The sequence below is a fragment of the Callospermophilus lateralis genome, chromosome 2 (genome assembly GCF_048772815.1).
Source record: "Callospermophilus lateralis isolate mCalLat2 chromosome 2, mCalLat2.hap1, whole genome shotgun sequence".
In the NCBI taxonomy this organism is placed as follows: domain Eukaryota; kingdom Metazoa; phylum Chordata; class Mammalia; order Rodentia; family Sciuridae; genus Callospermophilus; species Callospermophilus lateralis.
In genome coordinates, this window is record NC_135306.1 from 47,269,929 (window position 1) to 47,275,793 (window position 5,865).

Sequence of the window (5,865 nt, forward strand, 5' to 3'; positions counted from 1 at the left end):
TCTGATATAAGGAGGCTGACTCATAGTGGGGTAGGGAGAGGGAGCATGGGAGGAATAGATGAATTCTAGATAGGGCAGAGGGATGGGAGGGAAAAGGAGGGGGGAGTGGATTAGCAAGGATGGTGGAATATGATAGAGATCATTATGCAAAATACATGTATGAAGATACGAATTGGGTGTCTACATACTTTTTATACAAGCAGAGATATAAAAAATTGTGGTGTAATAAGAATTGTAATGCATTCTGCTGTCATTTTTTAATCAATTAAAAAAAAGAGTTCCATGTAGTATCACTAAGAATCAAATCCTTCAACTGCAAAAATTATTTAGTAGGAATAAACTTGTAGAATTTTAGAGCAACAGAAAGCTTTAGAAAACCATTTAGATTACATATTTTGTGTAACCAGTGATGAAGCACTGCATCCTAGTGAGGTCACCTGGCTTACCCAAAGTCACAAACATGCACAGAATTGGAGTGAGAATTTAACTTTGTTTACGTGTTTCTATACTGCATTTACTAAAAAATGTATCTAGGGAAACCAGATAATAATACTAATAATGTTAAGACATACCCTGAAACAAAGTTCAATGAAAATTTTTCTTGTAGCTTGAAACACTTGATTCAGCCTCCAAATAATATTAATTTGCACAAGAAAACATGAGCTGTGGGGCTGGACTTGTAGCTTAGTAGTATAGCATTTGCATCCCAAGTGTGAGGCACTGGGTTTGATCCTAACACCACATAAAAACAAACAAAAAAAAAAAGGCATTGAGTCCATATACAAGTAAAAAAAAAAAAATGTTAGAAGAAAACTTGATTTGTTGTATATTGCTGATGAGAACAGGCATTCTGTTTCATCATTTAATATACCATGTTTCAAGATAGAAAATATATTCTAACATATTTTAGTTCTCCCTCCCCAAAAAATCCACCACTTCAGAAATAAAAGGCAAGATAGTATAACAAATAAAGCTCCAAATAAAGACTTACGTCCAACCTTCTGGTTTCTACATCAACTCAGAAAAATCCTTAGCCTCTCAGTTGCTGCAATAAATGGTAGCAAAGCCTTTTCCCATTTACCTACTAAATATGCCGTTTTGTGTACTCTACAAAGCGTCTAGAAATCCAGACTGCTTATGAATATATACGAAGGATTGTTAATGTTATTTTAAGTTTACACTATTGTATAACAAAAGGAAAGAAAAAATGTCCACACTGTAATCATCTATAGTTCACACTATAGCAAGTAGTTATGACAGCCCATATGGAGTGAAGATCACCCAGAGCCAAAAGTTCCATAAGAGTGTGGCAGGGTGACATCCAGGAGTGAAGTGCTATTTTGCGGGTAACAGCTCACTTCATAGGGGCATGGAACTCGCAATATGAAAAGGATGCACAGAAGCCACCATGCTGACAAGGGTGAAAACTGGGGAATCAAACAAATGTTTGTGATTCAAAGTGGCTCTCCTATGATAACAACCGGCTCCAAATGGGCTGCCGCTGCGGAGAGCAAGCTGTGCTCAGAGACTAATTGCTGCACTTGTTAGAGTGTGCAAGAAGGTGTTTATTTGTTTTACATGTGTTTGGTGCCAAGACATCCTGGGGATCTGGAGCTGAAGCGGAAACAGAATGACAGTATTTAGAAAACTAAACACAAAACAAAAGGGAAGGAGAGTGTTTTTTTTGTTTTTGTTTTTTTTTTTTTTGTGAAAGTGACTTGAGCACTCAACATATGCAAAGCTGGAGGCTCTTATCCTAGGTGATTAATTCTTGCATCTCCTTCGGATCAACCCCGGGGAGCTCATGCTGGAATGTATTAAGTCTGGGATTCTTTGATGTTGTTAGTTTTATTTAGATGGTAAATTATTCAAAGCAAGGAGGATTGTCTAAGACCTACCAATAGAAATAAAAGGGAATGAATTCAGGGAATGGAAGGAAGTGAAGCCCAAAAGGTGGGTGTTCCAACAGTTCCACCTGAGGGGCAAAGCTTAAAATATGCACTGTAAGGAATTCGCCACACCTGGCCTTGCCCGCTCAAAAATAATAACTAGATTTCCACTAATGTTTTTAATGATGGAAATACTTCCACTAAACAAACATGTCTATCTTCTCTCTCGTACTTGATAAGCTTCCAGAGTCTCCTTTGGAGAGAAATTCGCTCCTCCAAATCTAAACCGAAATGCTTAAAAAGTAAGCTAATTCCTCTAAGCAAGGCCCATTGTAAGTGTTAAAAACAGTCATGACTTCTCATGATTTTTCTCTTGGTACACAGAGATAGTTGAGCATAAATACACTTCTGGAAGACAAAATTAAAATGTTTACATGTCCTATGTGATTAACGTGAATTATTTATCTAAACCTGAAAAATAATGTGTAATATTCACTGTATTATATATCATTTTGAAACACTTGTTTTTCATAACCAATGTCACAGAAAAATTCAAATTTTCAGTTAGATCTTTTTTAAAAAATCCTCTTTGTTACCTCAAAACTTTAAGCAAAAAAAATTTTGTTTGCTTTCTCCCTCTCTGTTTTTCTAGGTCTCTTTCTCACTCCCTTTTTCCCTCCTATCTGTAAGGTATTTGAAAATTCCTCAAACAGGAGGAAGTGATAACCTTTATTTTTCACACAAGAACAATATGGAAATCTATACCCATCTTGATTTTTTTAAAAAAAAATCTCCATTTATGTCATTCATTTTATTTTTTTAAATATCTTTTTAGATGTTGATGGGCCTTTATTTTATTCATTTATTTATATGTGGTGCTGTGGATCAACCCCAGTGCCTCACACATGCTAGGCAAATACTTTACCACTGAGCCACAACTCCAGCCCCTATGTCATTTATTTTCTATTCTTCACTGCTTCCTGCCATAAATAGTGTGAACTGTTTCATTAATGTAGTGAAAAACATATGGCAGACTGAGAATCATGCAAATCTTCAATCTTATACACAAAAAAAATTTCATATTCAAGAAAATCTTATGACTTCTCCAAGATTAACCCATTCACTCCAAGTTTTCATTTCTGTGAATATTTCCACAAAATTGACACAGGTGTATTAAAATAGGTTGAAAATCGTGATCTAGAGCTTATATGTCCATTGTATCTATATGCATATGCATAGTAAATTATATTTTTTAAATCCTCTGATCATTTAGCTGTTAGTCTTCTCAAAAGAATACACCTCTAAAATAAAGTAATTATTTCAAAGATACCATAAATAACATATTTGTTGTTACCATGACCAGATATTTGTTGCTCAACTTAAGTTTTTATTGGTGTTCCACATCTGAGACAATGGGACAAAATGGGTTAGATTTATTTCTAACTTTGATACTATACTAAGATAATCATTGAAAAGTTGCCAGGAAACAAATTGTCACATTGTCAAAATTTATTCAATAACAACAAATTTACAAGCTATATCAATTTTATCAGTTTTAATTTACCAAGTACTCATGGTTTACTTGGTAGCCAGGAGTAGGGCAATCACAAGTTGTCTTATTCCATTCCAGTTTTAATTATTAAAACCTATAACATAAATCATGCATCATACTTTGCACAATGATATATATACTGGAAACAGAATGGCTAAGAAAGGATTAATAGTGGTCACAGGCTTTAAAGACAGAACTGAAAGCAAAGAAGAGAGCTGATACTGTTCCAAGAATCCTTGCAGGTGGTCAGATTACCTATAAAACTGTTACCAAAAGCTCGATCCTTGTCCCCAATGCCAATTTAATAAAGAGGACACAGTTTTGAGAAAAAGGAAAAAGAAGGTTGGTTTATTGCTTTGCTACCAAAGGAGAAGCCCAGGGGACTCCTGTCCTAGAGGCTGTAATTCTCCCCATCAGGCCATAAGAAAGAACAACAGGCTTTTTTTTTTTTTTTTTTTAATTTGTTCTTTTTTTTTTTTTTTGACACCAGGAATCAGGGCTTTATTCTACAATATGGAGGAAACATGCTTTGCCCACCTGCCCCAGACATAAATTGTCACCTCGAGGTGCTAAGAGATGTACAGAAAACCTAAAGGAGGATAAGGACACAGTATACACCAAGAAAATAAGCAGCAGAAATCATTGGGACAGTGAAGATATTTAGCAAAGAAATTTAAGAGGGAAAGATATTAAAAAGTTAGTTTAGTGATAAACTTCTAGTATAATTTTTGATACCAGTATAAAAGTGAATTCTGTAAATAAAGACATGGGTGTGTTTAAGGGAAGAAAGAATTTCGGGCTCTGCTTTGTCTTTAGAACCCTGAAAGGGGTCCACAAGGGCACTGCTGGCCAGTTTCTGAGTGGTAATGATTTAATTCGTTCTTTTTGGATACACATGACAGTGCAGTACTTTGGCATGTTATACATAGATGGAGTATAACTTATTCTAATTAGGATTCCATTCTTGTGGTTGTACACAAAGTGGAGTTTCACTGGTGGTGTGTTCATATATGAGCATAGGAAAGTTATATCCGATTCATTCTACTGTCTTTCTTATTCCCTTCCCCTCACCCTTCCCTTCCTGCTCCTCGGTCTAATCTGCTGTACTTCTGGTCTTCCCCTCCCCACCCGCTTGTTGTGAGTCAGCATCCACATAAGCTATTTAAAAAGCCCTTCAAAAACCTCATTCCAGTCCATTCCAGGTGCACCCAGAATGGGGGATTAGAGGTGCACCCTGATGGTGTGTTGAAATTCACTGATTAATTTGGAAGACAATCACTTCCTAGATCTTCCTGTGACGTCTCCTTCCAGTAGCAGATGTGTATTCAAAGATAAGAACTGAGCCTAGGATGGGAAAAGATAATCTTGTTCTCCACCCTCATGTTAGGGAGGGGGACAGAGAGATGCAGAAAAGAAAAATATGTCCCTTTTAAAATAAAAGGCCTGGCTGTATTCAAAAAATAAAGTGGACGATCTGATAAGATGACACCAGGTGGCCTAATGGGAGGCCTCACTTTAGATGTCTCTTCTGCATTTCAAGTGAAGGGGGTGCATCATTTTTTGGTCTAATGTATTTGATAAGTTCAGGAACCTAGTTTCCCTTTTATAAGATGGATAAACCCGTGCATCCATGTAACTGTCGATTACTATGGTAAGTTCACGTGATGATTTTTTTATCAGCATGATTGATTTGAACAGTTTGTACCTTGCAATTATGTTGTGCAGCTGTTAGTTTTCTTTTTGTTAACTCTCTTTTTTTCCAATAGCAGTTGGTTATCTATTTGCCCGGACAAGTTACCAAGTCATTCTGCCTTAGTCCTTGCATTCAAAATGGAGTAGCTCAAGGCAAACTGCTGCTTTATAAAATGAAGTCACTCGGGGCAGGGGCAGCCTAAAGCCAATGTTCTATATAACAGGGAGTAACTCAGACTAGGGCACAGACTGCTCTCTACAAAGATATAATTTGTACCCTCTTAGAGACATTAGCTTTAGCTCTTGTTTAATAAAAAATACATTGTTGGAGCTGGGATTGTAGTTCAGTGGTAGAGCACTTGCCTCACATGTGTGAGGCATGGGGTTCCATCCTCAGCACCACATAAATAAAGGTATTGTGTCCATCTACAACTAAAAATAAATTTTTTTAATTAAATTAAAATACATTGTCAGCCACCTATATGATTAGCCCAATTATTATAGCTACATAAGAGATCAAGTATCTCAGAAAAACAGGACAGAAGCCAGAAAGCGGGCAGGGGAGGGGAGGGGGTGGCGCTATTCTGTGTAGGGGTGTGTGTGTGTGTGTGTGTGTGTGTGTGTGTGTAATGTTTACTCTGGTGATTGTAACTATAACCCAACACCACAGGATTCCTTCTTGATTTCCTATATTCTCTATTATCATCTCTAAACGACCTGCATCCCCTCCAT